At 45.3% G+C, this 19,383-nt stretch overlaps 1 long non-coding RNA gene across 1 annotated transcript in view; it reads right to left on the bottom strand.

The window, feature by feature from the left end:
- Positions 1-4,292: 4,292 nt before the first annotated feature.
- Positions 4,293-19,383, bottom strand: part of LOC123796383 (uncharacterized) — a 57,502-nt gene continuing 42,411 nt past the window's right edge. The window contains exons 3-6 of the long non-coding RNA XR_015722735.1: positions 10,863-10,925; positions 5,410-5,462; positions 4,975-4,999; positions 4,293-4,366 (exon numbers count right to left, since the gene is read on the bottom strand). This is a non-coding gene — a long non-coding RNA (uncharacterized LOC123796383). The remainder of the gene's footprint in view (positions 4,367-4,974; positions 5,000-5,409; positions 5,463-10,862; positions 10,926-19,383) is intronic.

Here is a 19,383-nt window from a genome sequence, read left to right as displayed (position 1 = left end):
ATCTGTATATAAAAATAATTTCATTTCCATATACAAGCAGTTGACATTAGGAAAATGATTTTTGTTTTAGTATTATGTTCAATTCGCCAACAGAGTATACTGTCTGAATTTCATCTGAATTTGATTGGAAAGAAACCAAGAAAGCAACATCCGTTCCTCAGACAAAGAACTTCTAGCTCACCAAGGCGAGAGGTGTGCCTCCGGCGCTGTCTCCTTTGATAGGATCCAGGGCTTCCTCCAAGGCATCTAGGACACAGAGTACCCGTCAGCACATTCCTCTTGTTGCTCAAGAATATTCATGGAATGTTGCTTGATATGGGCACGAGGCTGGGGTGTATGGAGCCAGCTGGTTTCCAAGCATGGACTGAAGTGCCCCTGCTGGGCCACCCACTGCAGTAAGGCTCTAAAGTGCGCAGTGTGATGACATGGCTTTGGAGAAGGGGGACATCATGCAGTATCTGTCTGACATATCTCCTGGAGAAACACCTTTCTCTCTCTTTCTCCCCCTCTCTGTCTCTCTTTCTCGGTCATCTCTCTCTTTGTCTTTGTCTCTCTGTCTATGTCTCTCTGTCTTTCTATCTGTCTTTGTTCCTCTCTCTCTCTCTCTCACACACACACACACTCACAATCACACCACATAGAGCCACAAAAGACACCCCAAGCCCAAGCCTCACGCACACACACCCACACCACACACAGGGAATACAATGGCTTCCTAGGACTGTAGACACATGGACACATTTTTTCACCTGGGAAATCTCCTGTCCACCACACCCCCACAACCCAATCAGGGCGGCTCGCCAGACTGAGGATTGCAAGGATGCCCCACCTGCATTAACATCTAGAGTTTTGTCTCAGGAAGAGGCTGATTCCAGAATACGTACCGCATTCACCAGATGCTCCTGTCCCCTGCAGGTACAGAAAAGAGGACACCGTGAGGCTCAGGTCATGCTACACACTGTCTGTCTGCATGAGCTTTATTTCCCTCAATGACTTTAGGAACCCAGATGGAACACAGTGGTTGAGTCCAACGACCGCAAAGTAAGTGAACTGGGGATGCCTTAGGAAGTTGTTTTACCTGGGAGACATGTCTGTCCAGTCCATTCAGGACGGTGACTACAAAATGCTTCATCCAAGCAGGAGAAAGTGTTACTGAGGGACAGGATCCTACCACAGCATTTAGAACCACGTTTGGTGTCGCCAATGCTAAATGTCCTCGCGAATCAGCTAACGGTTGGCAGGGACAACCACTCAACGCTCTCCCCACCAGGGAAGTTCCATATGTAGAATCTCAAAAGTACATATAGCTTTTTACATAAAATCTGTATATAAAAATAATTTCATTTCCATATACAAGCAGTTGACATTAGGAAAATGATTTTTGTTTTAGTATTATGTTCAATTCGCCAACACAGAATATACTGTCTGAATTTCATCTGAATTTGATTGGAAAGAAACCAAGAAAGCAACATCTGTTCCTCGGACAAAGAACTTCTAGCTCACCAAGGCGAGAGGTGTGCCTCCGGCGCTGTCTCCTTTGATAGGATCCAGGGCTTCCTCCAAGGCATCTAGGACACAGAGTACCCGTCAGCACATTCCTCTTGTTGCCCAAGAATATTCATGGAATGTTGCTTGATATGGACACGAGGCTGGGGTGTATGGAGCCAGCTGGTTTCCAAGCATGGACTGAAGTGCCCCTGCTGGGCCACCCACTGCAGTAAGGCTCTAAAGTGCGCAGTGTGATGACATGGCTTTGGAGAAGGGTGACATCATGCAGTATCTGTCTGACATATCTCCTGGAGAAACACCTTTCTCTCTCTTTCTCCCCCTCTCTGTCTCTCTTTCTCGGTCATCTCTCTCTGTCTTTCTCTGTCTATGTCTCTCTGTCTTTCTGTCTTTGTTCCTCTCTCTCTCACACACACACACACACTCACAATCACACCACATAGAGCCACAAAAGACACCCCAAGCCCAAGCCTCACGCACACACACCCACACCACACACAGGGAATACAATGGCTTCCTAGGACTGTAGACACATGGACACACTTTTTCACCTGGGAAATCTCCTGTCCACCACACCCCCACAACCCAATCAGGGCGGCTCGCCGGACTGAGGATTGCAAGGATGCCCCACCTGCATTAACATCTAGTGTTTTGTCTCAGGAAGAGGCTGATTCCAGAATACGTACCGCATTCACCAGATGCTCCTGTCCCCTGCAGGTACAGAAAAGAGGACACCGTGAGGCTCAGGTCATGCTACACACTGTCTGTCTGCATGAGCTTTATTTCCCTCAATGACTTTAGGAACCCAGATGGAACACAGTGGTTGAGTCCAACGACCCCAAAGTAAGTGAACTGGGGATGCCTTAGGAAGTTGTTTTACCTGGGGGACATGTCTGTCCAGTCCATTCAGGACGGTGACTATAAAATGCTTCATCCAAGCAGGAGAAAGTGTTACTGAGGGACAGGATCCTACCACAGCGTTTAGAACCACGTTTGGTGTCGCCAATGCTAAATGTCCTCTCGAATCAGCTAACGGTTGGCAGAGACAACCACTCAACGCTCTCCCCACCAGGGAAGTTCCATATGTAGAATCTCAAAAGTACATATAGCTTTTTACATAAAATCTGTATATAAAAATAATTTCATTTCCATATACAAACAGTTGACATTAGGAAAATGATTTTTGTTTTAGTATTATGTTCAATTCGCCAACACAGAGTATACTGTCTGAATTTCATCTGAATTTGATTGGAAAGAAACCCAGAAAGCAACATTTGTTCCTCAGGGATAGACAGGCGAGCTCACCTTGTCAGGAGGCAGGCCCTCCTCCTCTGGGATCCTCTGATACAGCCAGGACCAGACAGCGCCATCATCAGTCACATCTAGAAGGACACAGAGCACCTGTCAGCGTATTGGTGGTGCTGCTCAATAATGATGCGGGGAGGGGCGCCTGGGTGGCTCAGTCGGTGAACCATCTGCCTTCAGCTCAAGTCAGGACCGCAGGGTCCTGGGATCGAGTCCCGGATGGGGCTTCTGCTCAGCAAGGGTCTGCTTTTCTCTCTCCCTCTGCCCCTCTCACCTGTTTGTGCTCTCACTCACTCTCTCTCAAATAAATAAAATCTTAAAAAAAAAAAAAAAAGAATGCCTCGAGGAGTATTGCTCACTATGAATGGGGTTAGAGCATATGGAGGCATTTGGTTCCCAGGCATGGTCTGAACGCCACCACTGGGCCTCCTGCGCTAATAGGGCTAAAATGTGTGCCCTGTGATGAGATTTCTTTATCTCATCTTGTCTTTTCTTCTCTTTTCTTTGCTTTCTTTCTTTCTTTCTTTCTTTCTTTCTTTCTTTCTTTCTTTTTTTTTTGAGAATGTGGACAATGGGAATTGTGCAGTGGCAGTGGGATACACCTCCTGTTGACATATGCAATCTCTCTCTCACTCTTTCCATCTCTCCCTCTCCCTCTCTGCATCTCTCTGTCTGTGTCTGTCTCTCCCTGTCTCCCACACAAAATCACACACTCACAATCACACCACATAGAGCCACAAAAGAAACCCCAACCCCAAGCCTCATGAACACACACCCACTCCACACACAGGGAATACAATGGCTTCCTAGGACTGTAGACACATGGACACATTTTTTCACCTGGGAAATCTCTGGTGCCCCACACCCCCACAACCCAATCAGGGCGGCTCGCCAGACTGAGGATTGCAAAGATGCCCCACCTGCATTAACATCTAGAGTTTTATCTCAGGAAGAGGCTGATTCCAGAATACGTACCGCTCTCGCTGGTGATGGTTGAAGGTGTCACCTGCAGGTACAGAAAAGAGGACACCGTGAGGCTCAGGTCATGCTACACACTGTCTGTCTGCATGAGCTTTATTTCCCTCAATGACTTTAGGAACCCAGATGGAACACAGTGGTTGAGTCCAACGACCCCAAAGTAAGTGAACTGGGGATGCCTTAGGAAGTTGTTTTACCTGGGGGACATGTCTGTCCAGTCCATTCAGGACGGTGACTACAAAATGCTTCATCCAAGCAGGAGAAAGTGTTACTGAGGGACAGGATCCTACCACAGCATTTAGAACCATGTTTGGTGTCGCCAATGGTAAATGTCCTCTCAAATCAGCTAACGGTTGGCAGAGACAACCACTCAATGCTCTCCCAAAAAGGAAAATTATATGAGATCTATATGTATAATCTCAAATATACATTGTCTGATTTTCATCTGAATTTGATTGGAAAGAAACCAAGAAAGCAACATCTGTTCCTCGGACAAAGAACTTCTAGCTCACCAAGGCGAGAGGTGTGCCTCCGGCGCTATCCCCTTTGATGGGATCGATGTCTTCCTCCAAGGCATCTAGGACACAGAGTACCCGTCAGCACATTCCTCTTGTTGCCCAAGAATATTCATGGAATGTTGCTTGATATGGACACGAGGCTGGGGTGTATGGAGCCAGCTGGTTTCCAAGCATGGACTGAAGTGCCCGTGCTGGGCCACCCACTGCAGTAAGGCTCTAAAGTGCGCAGTGTGATGACATGGCTTTGGAGAAGGGTGACATCATGCAGTATCTGTCTGACATATCTCCTGGAGAAACACCTTTCTCTCTCTCTCTCTGTGTCTCTCTCTGTTTCTGTCTTCTCTCTGTCTCTGTCTTTGTCTCTCTCTTGCTCTCTCTCTCACACACACACACACTCACAATCACACTACACAAGACACCTAACCTCCAGGCCTCATGCACACACACCCACACCACCCAGGGGGAATGCCTTGGTTTCCTAGGACTGGAGACACATGCACATTGTTTCTCACCTGGAGTCTGCTTTTCCCCACACTCCCAAGCCTCAGTCCTACCAGGAACCTGGAATCAGACGGCTCTCCAGACTGAGGACAGTGAGGACATCCCCCCAACCTGCCTTACCATCTAGAGTTTTTCCTCAGCAAGGGGCTGATTCCAGAATACGTACCACCTCCACATGGTTCTGGGGCCACCTGAATTTACAGAAAAGAACACACCCTGAGAGTCAGGTCATATGCATAATGTGTCATCAACGGTTCTCTTGGTGACTATTGAAAACCAAATGAGAAACAGCAGGAAAGACAAAGGCCCGGAAAGGAAGCACAGTGTGCACCCGTGGAAAAGGCATGAGCTTTTCCTGGGGGATGGATCTTTCAAATTCCCTGAAGCACAATTACAAAACTCTTAATTCAGGGAGGAAATACCGCTTCTGAGTAAAAGGTCCCCTACCACACAGTTTACAACCTCCCCTCCCAACACCCCAAGAAAATGGTACCTCACGTCTAAAAACTACACTGTCATGTTGTCATAGCTGAACTCACTTCAAAAAGACGAAACTCAAGTAAGAAACATTTCTTTCTCAGGCAAAGACAGCCAAGCTTACCCTTGATGTGTTGGGCCATGGTGGTTTCTTGCCAAGGTCCTCCTTGGTTGACTCTGAAAGGACACAGAGTAAGTGTCAGTCCATTGTTGGTCCTACTCGGGAATTACTCTATGATCACTGTTGATATGGACACGGGACAAGACTCTATGGGAGTGACTGGCTAAGAAGCATGGGCTGAGCTGCTGCTGGGCCATTCTCCTTGGTGGGTGAGGAAAAGCAAACAAGAGGATGAGAAAACGAAGGAGAAACAGACCTTTGACTTTCTAGCTTAAGGCAACCTGGTCGATGTGAGTCAGTTAGTCTACAAAGAGGTCGCCTGGTTGCACACTGTGGTGTCGTGAGGGAGCCCCACCCCTCCCTCTGCCCGTAGCAAAGTCTCTCTAATTGTTCTGCCAGGACGAAGCTCCTCCAACTGGCCATCTGAACAGGAGACAGACTACAGGACACAGAGTACCTTCCTGCCACGGTGCTCTATCTCATGAATGACTCAGAGAGCTCTGCTTGACTTGAACGACAGAACAGTGGAGATGGATGTGGTTGGTTAAACAGCATGCAGTTGCCAATGGCAAGATTTGATTCCTTCTGGTGGTTGAGTAATTTACAGTGTATCTATATTACAAACTGAGGGCTGCTGAAGTGGGGGGTTGGTGAGGGATGTGGTTGGTTTAACAGCATGCACTTGCCAGTGACAAGATTTGAGTCCTTCAACAGTTGAGTAATATTCCCATATATCTAGAGAACACACTGAGGCTGCTGAAGTGGGGGGATGGGGTAATTGGGTGATGGGCCTTAAGGAGGGCACTTGATGGAATGACAACTGGCTGTTACCGCAACAGATGAACCACTAAGTTCTACCCCTGAAACTACTAATACAGTATATGTTACCTAATTTGAATTTACATTAAAAAAGAAAAGCCTGCAGTTGGCTATTGGTGAGCCCCCTTCTTCATGGAAGGAGATGCAGAGAAGAGAAGCAGCAAAGAAGGGAGAAACAGAGTCCTGGCTTTGCCATTGAAGGCAAAGGTACACCTGAAACGAACGGAATATGGTGTGTCAGCTCAACTACTTCCATTAAAAAATAATAATGATGAAAAATAAAGACACCCTAAAGACAGAAGATAGTCCAAAAATTTAAAAATATGAAATAAATAAAAATAACATCATTAATCTTATGGTATTTCCCCATCCAGTGTGTGTCTCATGTAGGTGTTCACTGAGTCGGGTGGCTCTCCGTGCTAGCAGTAGTCATCCACTAATGGGATGGTCCTTTACAGTGGGAGGCCTGGGTTCCTCCCAATGTCGTCTACCTCAGCTCTGTAAGAGAGGTGCAGGAAAAAGAGCGGACCCTGGGTTAGTAACCATATGTTACTTGGAGTTCTTATTTGTCCTTGTTGCTTGGGTGTGTCATTGCCAGCACTGGAGGCTTTCTGGGGCTCAGGGGGATCATGCAATCAAAGAGCACTAAACTATCTCTTGATTCCCGTTTGGGGCCAGCCGCTGAGAAGTGACCCAACACTGAGAGAGATTTACCACGTTTTTCAATGTTGTGCCTCCCAGTCTCAAAATCTGTGAGCTGGACAGACAGTTTGGACCTTCTGTGTGCTTTTCACACTAAGGGCTATGCCCAAGTCTGCCCTCCATGTGACCACTGAGGCCACCTCATAATGGTAGACAGTACTTGGGATCTCTGTAGACTCATGCAGCTCAGATATATACACAGGCCTTGGAAAGATCCTGCATGGTTTCTGTTGAACCCATGGCTCAGAGCTATGCTTGTCAGTGTGGGAAGTGCAGTTCAGTATCTCAGAGTAGCAGCATGGGCCCAGCCATCTGGGTGCACATTTTGGCATTTCCACTTAAGAGCTTGTGTGCTTGGGCGCATTCAGCTCTGTGCCTCAGTTTCTCCATCTGAATACTGCCCTTAGCAAGCAAAGTACTGCATTGGTGGTGAGGGTTGAATGGTTAGTGTAAGTAAAGCATGCCATGGAAATGCTCAGGAAGGTTCCTTGGAGGTGAAATGTCTCATCTGAGATGCCATAACTCCACAGAACTCAGAGCTGCAGTCAAACTCTGCTGTCCAAGCTCCCAGGCCAGTGCTTTCCCCATGACGCACACCTGTTTTGTCTAAAAAGGACTCCTTTATGTTAAGCCAGACCCGGTGTTTAAGGAGTCACATAAAGGTCTCAGAAATGCTTTTTCTGACTGCCTGAGGACACACTAAGTGGCCATTTCCCAAAATAATGTGCATGATGCTTCCAGAATGAATTAGTTGCCTGACCTGACAGCTATCTGGTCCAACACGACGAACACCAGTTGACTGGTGGGAGAGAGCTTATGTACCTAACATACTCGTGTTCTACAACGTGTGAAACTCTATCATCTTGTGAGATTTCCTCCTCCTACATGAGAGCACCTCAAGCTAAGACCTGTTGCCCAGCCATGCGAGAGACCAGAGCTTCGCCTTTGCACAGCACGCTGGATGCAGACTCAGGGGACCTGACCTGTGCATTACCTCACAACCACATGAATAGAGGCTCGTGCTTTTCTAAAGCTGGAGCTCTATGTGCACAAGGATGCAATTGTCTACATACAGAAATTCATATGTCTCTTCATCTCAAAACATTACCTTTTCTTTTTTCTATGTTACTAACTCCCTATGTACATGCGTATCTATCCATCTCTGTCAATGGGTTTCTTGGTCTGTCATTGTGTGTGAAAGGCTGGATACTCAATGGATATATGTAAAAACACATATATTCTCTATTTTCACTAGTCCATACCTCTGGGAGGGTAACACGTTGAGTGAAAGCATATGGCTGATATTTCTGTAAACCTCTAACTTAGGATAACAGCCAATGTAAAAGGTGGAACGTCAAAGAAAACGTGTGTTTTGCTACGTAAGCTGACATCTAGACACAGGCTTCTCGGCTGTTTTTGGAGACCTGGTTATATGAATGGAAGCAGCGTGTGCCCAAATATCTTGAAGTCAAGACACATTTCAGGAGAAGGGAGTTGAAGGCACATGAAGACAAAAGTAGAGGGCTCCACATGCAAGGATCATGGCAATCACTGTCCACCCTACGAACAAGAAAAAGCCTGAAGACACTGAAAAATCAACCACTCTCGGATCCATGGAGAGGGGAGGACACAGGACAAACCATGGCCCTGAGAAGACAGGAAAGGGAACACAGGGAATCCAGGTTTCCTGGAGCACAGACTCTCTAGCAGAATATACTGTTTCTCCAGCTCACCTGGAACATTCAGCAAGAGACCACATGCTGGGCCATAAAACACACCCCAACACATCTCAAAGAGTAGAAGCAATACAACAGCTGCTCTCAGACCTCTATGAAATTAAACTAGAGCTCAACCACAGCAAGAAATCTTGGGAAATCCCCAAACAGCTGGAAATTTTTTAAAAATGGTCAAAGAGGAAGTTTCACGAGAAGCTTGAAAAGATTTTGAACTAAATGAAAATATACATTGACAAAAATGTATGCAAAGGCAGTGCTTGGGAGAATTTATACTACTGAATGTCATCGTGTTGGAAAGTAAGAAAGATTCAAAGTGAATAGGCTTCCTCCTTAGAAAACAAGGCAAAAAAGAGTCATGTCATAAAGCAAGTAAGAGAAAAAAAATCCTATAATTGCAGATACCAATGAAATGGAACACAAAAAACTCTCAGACAAAATCAACCAAACCAAGACAAAAGCTGGTTCTTTGTAAATATCAGTAAAATGGATAAAGCTCTAGCCTGACTAACCATGAAGAAAGAGGGAAGACACACATTAACAACAGATGAAAGAGGAGACGTCATGTTGAAAGGATTCTAAAGGAATACATGGAAAAATTCTAGGATTCCTGAAAGGAAAGAGGCCAATTCCTTCAAAGTCACAAAACTACCAAAACCCACTGAAAGGAAATAGATGATCTGAACAGGCAGGTATCAAAAACATTTAACCAATAGTTAATACATTTCCCAGAAAGGAAGAGCCGGCCCCAGATGGTTTGACTGGTGAATCCTATCAAATCTTACAAAGCAAAACACAGTCTTGCTGTGTCATCTAGCCATCTCACTCCTAGGTATTTACCCGGTTGAGTTGAAAAATGTGTCCGCATGAAAACCGGCCCAGGAGTGCTTCTATCGGCTTGATTTACGAACACCAAATCTAGAGGCGACTAAGCTGTCCTACACTAGGTGAATGGAGAAACAACCGGCAATACACCCTTACGATGCAATACGATTTGGTAATAAACATAGCTGAGCTACTAGAGCACATAGCTGGCTCACTCAGTTAAGCATCCAGCTCTTGATTTGGGCTCAGGTCATGATCTCAGGGGCATGATATCCAGCCCCACGTCAGACGGGTTCCCTGCTGAGCATGGAGGCTGCTGAAGATTCTCTCTCCCTCTTCCTCCGCCCCTCCCCACACACTTTCACTCTCTCTCTCTCAAACAATAATAAAAAGAAGATTAAAAAAATAATTGAGCAATCAAGTCACAAAAAGACATCGACGAATGTGAACTGTATAGATAAAAGTGAAAGAAGTCAGTCTGGAAAAGCAACATGCTTTACGGTTCCAACTAGATGACATTCTGGAGAAAGGAAAGCTATAGAGATGACAAAAGGTCAACGGTTGTTAAGATTTCTAGAGAAAGGGCAAAGGCATGAATAGGTTAAACACAGGATTTTCAAGGCAGTGAAGTTACTCTGTACATGGTGGATACACGACTTTACACATTTGTCAAAACCCATACTCCTGCACAACACAGAGCAGACCTTCCTAGCGATGCTGGCCTTCAATGAGTATTAATATCGCTACGCTGGTTTGTGATTTGTGACATGTGTTCCACACTGATGAAGCTTTTAAGGATTGTGGAAATTGTGCGCCAAGGGATAAGGATGATAGGGAAACTTTTTATATTATCTGCTCAATTATTATCTTAATCTAAACCTATTTGAAGTAATAACGTCTATTCATTAAAAATAATAAAAGATCTATTTTTCCTAATATTTGATAACAGACTAATGTCCATTCCTTAGCTTCACTATACCTACCATGAAATGTGAACAGACTTGAGTTGCAAATGCCATTTGACTACTGTGGTTATAAACTGATGAGTGACCAGCTAAATTAAAATTGTCACACGTGAAACAAAAATAATATGGCTTGGCATTTTTGTCTTAAGTATGGGACACTGAAAACTAGTGTAATGATTCTTCTTCTTCTTTTTTCTTTTAGAGACAAATAGAGAGTGTGAGCAGAGGAGGGGCATAGGGAAAGGGAGAGAGAATCTGAAGCAGGCTCCATACCCAGCATGGAGCCCAACACGGGGCTCAATCTCATGACCCTGACATCATGACCTGGGCCAAAATCAAGAGTTGGACACCACCCAGGTGCCCCTAGAATAATTATTCTTGAATCAACTTAATGAATGAATTTCCACGGTACCTTCGACAGAGTCAGAAGTGGGGTGAACCTTCGGCTTTATTCTCCTGGCCAGCTTCCGGAGACCTAGAGAAAATATGGATGTTTTCTTCACTTTTGTTTTTTTGTTTTCTCAGAGACCATGGGAAATGCATGACAACAGTAAGAGCTGTTGACATCTTGCTATCAGAAGGCCATAGGAAAAGGAGTGATAAGTTCATCAGAGTTCAAACTTTTGATCCCATGGTTCATCATTTGCCTAGCAAAGCCACCTGAGTCAGAGAGGGCTTTCGGAAGGTCTTAGGGTTCATATAGCCTTCAAATACCCCACAGAGAATGTAAACTGATGCAGTCACTATGAAAACACAATATGGGACTTCATCAAAAAAATTCACAAAAGAACTACCATTACACCCAGCAATCCCACTCTTGGATAAGAAATCCATTTGAATTCAAGTCTAGATTTCAGAGAAATATCTGCCCATGTTCGGCAGCACTATTTACCAAAGCCAAGCTATAGAGACAACTTAATGTTGAGTGGGGGAGCCGGGACAGGAATGGAGTTGGTTCCTTGGGGAGAGAGGTCCCAGAACACCTGACACCTGCCCAGACACCTGAGATCAAGCCCTGCAGCCCTGAACCAGGGCTCCCTCATCTCTTTCTCATATCCTCCAGCCCCGAGTTGTCTGTGGAAGACAGTGGATGCCCTGGGGGAGGTGCCTGAGCCAACACCAAAGTCCAAATCCTAGCTCACCTTCGCACATCTAGGTTTCAACCCCTGACCCAGAACACAGTGCAGATGCCCCTTGACAAGCCCCTCTGAAGGGCCAGGGGAAGCCCAACTGTGGCCATCCTCCCATAGCATTCACCCTACTAGCTGTCTGACGTGGAGCCTTCCCCGGGACCAGTTGAGCACCCTCAGGGACCAGTGGGCTGCGGGGCTCCCAAGCTGATTCAGAACCCAGGACTTTCCAAACTAATTGTCACATGACAGCTCTACCAAGAATTAGCTTCCCTTCAACTGACCAACCCTGGCTGAGCAGTTCCTGTGAATTAACTGGAAAAATGGCCATCTGGGCTAGTGCTTTGCTGGTTTAATAAATTAAGCCTATGACCTCTAGTATCTCACTGGTATTGATCTAAGTAAGTCTCCAAACTGCCTGGGTTAAGGCCTGGCTAAGAGTGAACCGGGACTGTACTGGCTCTAAATGGGCACCTTCCCTGTTCCTTCCTTCCTCCCCCAGATCCAATCTTTATAGACTCCTCATCCTTCTCTAAACCCTGCAGTGGCAGGGGACCAAGCCCCACCTCCTTTGAGAGGGACCCCTCAGGGACGCCTGTGTGGCTCAGTGGGTCACGCGTCTGACCTGGCTCAGGTCATGATCTCAGGGTCCTGGGATCGAGCCGGGCCTCTGTTTCTGCACTCAGATTGGTGCCTGCTTGTCCCTCTTCTCCTCCCCCACCCACATCCCCCTTACTCACCGCTTCTGCTCTCTCATTCTCTCTCAAATAAAATCTTTTTTTAAAAACTCAGGGAATATACAAAGGACACATAGAGAGGGACCCTTCCATACCCACACCCTGGAGAAGCTCCCCCATCACGACTCTCCGTAAGGATCACCCAGACCTGCTTTTGCATTTAAATCTATCATCTGCTGTATACTATTTTGCACGTGATAATAAGCAACCTTTTATTGAGAGAGATTCAGATCTAAGCACGACTTTCTGTTGCATTTCATCTCACATCCTTTGTGAGGAAGCTCATCAATTGTTGACGATTTGTCAATAATGAAGTTCTATCATTGAAAACCAAGCACCATTATTCATTTGATGCTGTTTGACTTCTAGTCTTGCTTTGCAAGGCTATGTGTATATAGTCATGAAGCATGGCCTCTCTCCATGCTTGCACTTACTAGCCAACAATGGGAGAGCTCCGGAAGGAGCAAAGGCCCCCACTGGAGCATGGACACTCCCTGGCCTAGCTGGACAAGCGTGTCCAAACAAGGATGATGGACAGCAGGCTGTTACGAGTGTTTGAGTTCTTGTTGGTCACTGTCCCTAAAGTGTGTAGTTCATGGCATTCAAGCATTTTTTTAGGGCTCATGGGGAGAATGTTATCAAATCTACAACACTATGTCCCTGATTCCTTTCTCTCTGTTTTTAAAATAGGCTCCATGCCCAACATGGGGACTGAACTCACGACCCTGAGATCAAGAGTCAAATGCTCCACTGGCGGAGCCAGCCAGGCACCGCTCAGCATGCTCCCTATTCTTATTCTATTTGTGCCATGCCCTGAAGAGTGACCATGCCATGACACTGATTGGCCAGGCACTGAACAGCTCTGGACAGAAGGTTAATCATGAACTGGTTCTTTGAGTCTTATTTTTCCTTGTCCCAGCAGTGTCCCTAAGGTCACAGGATGTCGGCATGACTAGGGCTTACTCATACTGACAATGCCATCAAACACCATGAAAGGGTCTCCTCCATTCTGACCAGATTGAGGCCAGGTGCTGAGGAGTAGCCCAGTGTTCAAACAGAGTTTAACTGGCTTGTCCTAAATGGTGCCTCCAAACCCTCAGAATCTTTGAACTGAACACAATCATGGCTTCAAACGGACCAGGCTTTCTACGTCCTTTTCAGATGAATGACTATGGCAAGATCTGGACATCTATGGCTCAAGAGCTTCCCTGGGCTATGTGACCACTGAGGTGACCTCATAATGACAAACAGTGTTTGGGATTCCCCTTGGCTCAGGGAATTCCTGACATCCATGCAGATGCTAAAGCTTCTTTGCACAGTAACTACTGATCCCATGACTGAGTCATAAGTGCAGTTCGGTTCAGTAGTTAGAGCACGAGCACTGGACTGCAGGCCTGGGTTCACCTCCTGGCTCCTTTACTTAGAGGAGTTCATGAACCTGGTCACATTCATCTCTGTGCCTCCGTTCCTCCACCTGAGGAACAGGGAGAGGAAACAAATCATCGCATAAGTGTGTGATGAGCATTGAATGAATGAACACCTGTCACGTGGTCAGAAAGGTGAATTAGAGGGTCTAGATCTTGTCTGAGATCTCACAATTTCACAAGTTCCAGAGCTGGATTCAGATCTGGGAGTCTGAGTTCCCAGACCATTGCTCTGTGACACACAGCTGCTTTGCCTAAATACAAGCATTTTACCCCAACATGATTTCCTCTGGACAGAATCAGAGGCAAACAACAACAACAACAACAAAAAGCAAACGAGCAAATCTACTGCTGTCTCCCTGAATCCACTCTCTGGGGCCCTTGTCCACAAATATCCATGACTGTTCTCTAGAATGTTCCAGTTGCCTGTCTTAAGGTCAGCAGATCAAATGAGATGAATCCCAGTGTAAAGGAAGGGAGGGTCACTGTTACAAAGTCTTGTGTTTTCAAACATGTGAAACAATGTCATCTTGCATTATTTATTCCTCACACAAATACAAGTGCCTCCAAACAAACTAGGAGTTCCTGAGACCCTTGTCAACTCATAGAACAAAAAAAAAAACATAGCTTAGCTTTTGGGAAGAGATCTGGATGAAAGTTCAGGAGAACTAAGAAACACATTACATCAAAACCACTTTAATGTAGACACGTTCTGTTTTCAAGCTACAATCCTATGTGCAAACGTATGCAATCATCTATATACACATATATACTTATATATATAATGCGTGTGTCTCTGCTCTTGTGTCTACATCACCTATTTTTCTTTGTGCATCACTAATAATCTGTGTACTTGCTTATCGATCACTCATTAACTCGATCCATTAACCAGTTACCCATCTTTCACCATACATTAAAGGCCGGCTATTCATTATGGCACCGAGGAAAAAAGGTCATGCTATTGTCACCATACTTACGTCTGGGGCACTGAATGGGACGGGTGGTAGCATACCATTGAAATCTCTAGAAAATGTCATTTTGGATAACACCCAAAGTTCTTAGAAATGGAAATGTGTGTCTGGGGGTCATAAATTGAAACGTAGACTCTCATATTCTGAGGATCTCTTTGGGGCAACTATTGATAGGAACGAACCCACATGTCCCCAAAATCCTGAAATCCATATCCCTTTGGGGATGAACGGTACAGGGCAGACATTGTAAGACACTGAGAAAATAATGATAAATGTCATCCATATCAACCTTTCTGGGTTCACTCTAAATTTCAGAAATGCATAATGTGAATATAGAATTTAGGATGCTTAAAAAAACTTAAACGAACATAGATACTGCCGTATTTCCCCCCCTTGAGAACCTAGGGGTGACAAGTGAGGGGTGCAGGATATCATGGAAGTAGTCCATTGTTCTCCATGGAGGACAAAAACCAAAGCTGCTAGCTCAGTAGAACCACCAACAGTAGAAATCAAGGGATAAAACAAAACTATAAAACATGTGTAGATAAAATTGGGAGAGAGGAAATTTTCAATGATGAGAAAAATAGTTTGAGAAAGAGTGAACTGAGTCCTAGCAAACAGCATTCAGAAGATCATTAGGAACATACCATCACAGCAGGAACCACAGCAGAAACCACAGCAGGAACCACAGCAATTTCCCATTCTGAGTTGGAGCAGCAGAGCAAACACCAATCCCTAGGAATGGGTCAGCTCAAAGAGTCCCAGCTGGAAAGGACAGCAGAGGTGTGGCTCAAGTCACCATGGCGACAGTGTCATCATAGACCTTTCAGAGTCAATGCAGCTGCACAGCAGCCAACTTCTGGTGTCGACAGGGGCCTGTCTTCACAGACAAGGGGGGCATGGGAGAGTAAATGCTTTGTTTCGAAAGTTGAACCCCAGTCTTACACTTTCTCACTCTTTTTTTTTTTTGAAAATAAAAGACATGAGGGGGGATGACCTGCCACCCCCCCAAAAGAGTCACTAGCCAAACTTCAGGGTGAAGAGGGAAAAGAAAAACAGATTGAGAATAAATAGAGGTCCCACTCTTGATTTAAAACACCATCCCCACCCATTCTATCCTCCAGTCACCAGACATGTCTAGAATATAGTTTAAAATGGGTCCCAGGTGAAATGAAGAGCAGTGTTCACAGAAATTCCATTCTTCAAATCATATTTCTCTAAGTATATACTAATGAAATTATGTCATTCTCTCACCGTCTATGCATACTATCTGCTTTTTCTCTGTGTATAGCTGAGAGGACGTACTTAGTTACCTCTCAACCTTTGTGAATTTCTTGGTCAGTATGTGTATGTAAAGCAGACTCTTTCCTGAATAATGAGGGGGGAAATATCACTGTACTTTCACCACTGCATTTCTGTAATAGTGAACGGGTTGAGGGCAATACATACAACTAGTACTTTTCTAAATGAAGTACTTTAAATACTCCCCAAAATGCAGGGTTCAGTGTGTGTTCTGGCTGATGGATGGGCACTCAATAGACACAGGATTTTGATCTGTTCATGAAAAGTAGCAATGGAAATGGAAGGAACCAGTTCCAAATATACATAAAGAAGGAAACCTTTTAGAACAAAACCAAGTGCCATGGACTTAACCAAGGAACTATAATACACGGTAAACAAACAAACAAACAAAAAACTGCATGTAGTCGGGGAACCTGGTGAATCCTTGGACTCTGAATTTTGGCTCAGGTCATGATCTCAGATTCGTGAGATCAAGCCCCAGAAGATAATGGCATAAAACAACCCCTTTACTTTGGTAAAGTACTACTTTGGTAAACCTGGTCACAAGGTTAGGAATTCATCCAGGACACAATGCTGACGTTAGAAAATGAAAGGTTTCACATATCCACACCCAGGATGATCCCCACTAGGTAGAACTTGGGGTCCATGAAAAGAGCAGCCCTAGGCCCAGTGCCAATAAATAAACGAGGGCTTTCTAGTTCTCAAATCCACAATCCAGAATCCAAGTTTTGCAGGCAGTTGGAACTTCCTGAGTTAGTGAACAGATTCTTTGCAAATGCCCACATCTATTCTTTGCATGTTCCCGAGATCTACTTCCCAGTAGGGTGGCCAGAGGGCAACCAAGGGGAGTCCATGATGCCAGTTGTGTAGCTGAACCTCTCAGCACCTCTTTCAGATTCTATCTGAACCGAATACCCACTTTGGACACTCCTCAGGGTAGCAGAAATCATGAGGTTGTCATTGGGTGTATCTACATCTGAGGTCATACCCATTGGAGAGAAAAAAACAAATTCAGCCACTGGTCAGAATGCAGAGCCTGGACATAGAAGAGGCCCACATATTCCTTTTGCATTTCAGTGGCTTCTCTCTGCTCTTTCCACAGTCAATAAACCTTCCCACAGAAATCTGTCCTGAACATCGAACTCGCGACTCAATTAATGATGCCTATAAGTGAGACCTTGTCTCACAATCATTAAGCAGTGAATCAGTAAAAATGTTGTAAGGAGGGAAATAAGCAAGACCAGACATAGGGGGCAGTATGATTTTTGAAGCTTTTGCTTTTTTTTTTGGACTCTGGGGTAGCCACATCCTTTTCCATATCAAAAGGTTAAGACACACATTAGTAGTATCATTTTTCCCCCACAAAGCCAAGAAAAGGGACGAGACTGTGCTACATGTCTTGCGAGGGAAATCAAGAGTCAAGGCAGGTGCTTTCCATAGGAAATAGATTCCACCTGAGGTCTGGCATGGCAGGGAGACCTTCCACAAGGGCACCAGTCAAGAGCCCAAAGGAGGTGGGGAAGCAACGGGAAAGGAAGAGTGTATGAGGCGATCGCTCCTCCAAAGAATAGATGTCTCACAAGAAACCGAGCTGTCCTGATAATGGACTCTGTCGGGTGGCTCACTTGTGTCCAGAGCAGGACTCAACCGTCAGTCTTTATCAGAGACCTACCAGGTCACTCTACTCTGCACTTGGGACTGAGGGGCACAGGCCCATAAAATGCCCAAAGTCAGGTAATTCCCACCTTTCGTGGGGAACCAACTGTGATATCACAATCTCTGAGTCGTTAGTGAGGAAGGGGGCAGTGGGGTCGTTTCGGCATCCACGGCTTCACCTAGGGAATAGCTCTCAGCTAGGCTCCACATCTTTGATCTTGGAAACCAACTTCCCCTACTGCCAGTCGAACCTGACTCCATTCTTCCAAGAGACCACAGAGCACAGAGGACCCCCATGGGGGGGCTTTATGCAGTCAATTGGTGCAGTGGAGGGAGGAGATGTGTTCACGTTTCAAGTACACCCGTGTGCTCTATTTCCTGACACCAACCACAACCAACTCGCCATGTTCTCCAACAATTCAATTCATACTCCACAGATTTCAGGGCTCAGTCCCACAAGTCTGTCCCCACTGCAGAGGCCAGTCACAAATGGGGTGTTCAAGCTACCCACACTTCTGCCCAACCACAAGGTCAGGTACTCCCTCAGACCCCCTCCTTAGGGTTGATAATTTCACTAGAATGACTTACATCCACAAGTGGATGGATAAAGAAGATGGGCTCCATGTATACAAAGGAATATGACTCAGCCATTCGAAAGGATGAATTCTTACCACTTACATCGACCTGGACAGAACTGGAGTGTATTATACTGAGTGAAACACAGCAGTCAGAGAAAGACAAGTATATGGTTTCACTCATAGGTAGACTCTAAGAAACAGTGCAGAGGATCATAGGGGAATGGAGGGAAAACTGAACTGGAGGTCATCGGAGAGGGAGAAAAACCATGAGAGACATTTAAGTATATGAAACAAACTGAGGGTTGCTGGAGGTGAGGTGGGGGGGATGAGGTAATTGGGTGATGGGCATTAAGGGGGGCGCGTGATGCGATGAGCACTGGGGGTATACGCAAATGATATATTATTGAACACTAGATCTGAAACTAACGATGTACTATATGCTGTCTAATTGAATTTAAATTTTAAAAAAGGAAAAAACAATTATAAATACACTGTAATAAAAGTTATATGAATGAAGGGGAAAAAAAGATCGACTCAGAAGTCAGGAAAGCACTTTACTTACATCGACCAGTTTATTATAAAGAATACAACTCAGGAAACGCCCAATGGAAGAGATGCGTGGAGCAAGGAAGGCCTAAAGGGGGTGGGGAGTGGCGGAGAGCTTCCACGCCTTCTCTGGGGGAAAATCACTTTTCCAGAATATTAACGTGTTCACCAACGTCTTGTTCAAGACTTTTTATAACCCAATCTTCAGCCCCCTCCCCTCACAGATGGCCAGTGGCTGGGGCTGAAATTTCCAATCCTTGACTCCCAGTTTGGTCCTTCTGGTGACCAGCCCCACTGTGATGCCATTTCTGGGCCCCACCCTATGTCAGCTATTTAGCCTAAACTCTGGAGAGGTCTGTTGGAGATTTTATGACTAACAAAAGTCTCTCCTATCCCTCAGGAAACTGCAAGGATTTTAGGAGTCCTGTGCCAGGAACCAGAAATTAATTAATTAATTAATTTATTTATTTATTTATTTATTTATAAATTTTCCACAAAGCACTTCTCCAGAAAGGCTAGGCAGACAGGACATTGGCTTGCCTCTTCAAACTACTTCATGGTGGCTTCCCAGAGGGAGATCACCTGGACA

This window comes from Ursus americanus, chromosome 33, assembly GCF_024610735.1.
Source record: "Ursus americanus isolate L20-20 chromosome 33, mUrsAme1.1.p, whole genome shotgun sequence".
NCBI classification, from domain to species: domain Eukaryota; kingdom Metazoa; phylum Chordata; class Mammalia; order Carnivora; family Ursidae; genus Ursus; species Ursus americanus.
This window is presented reverse-complemented; position numbering and strand designations above follow the sequence as displayed.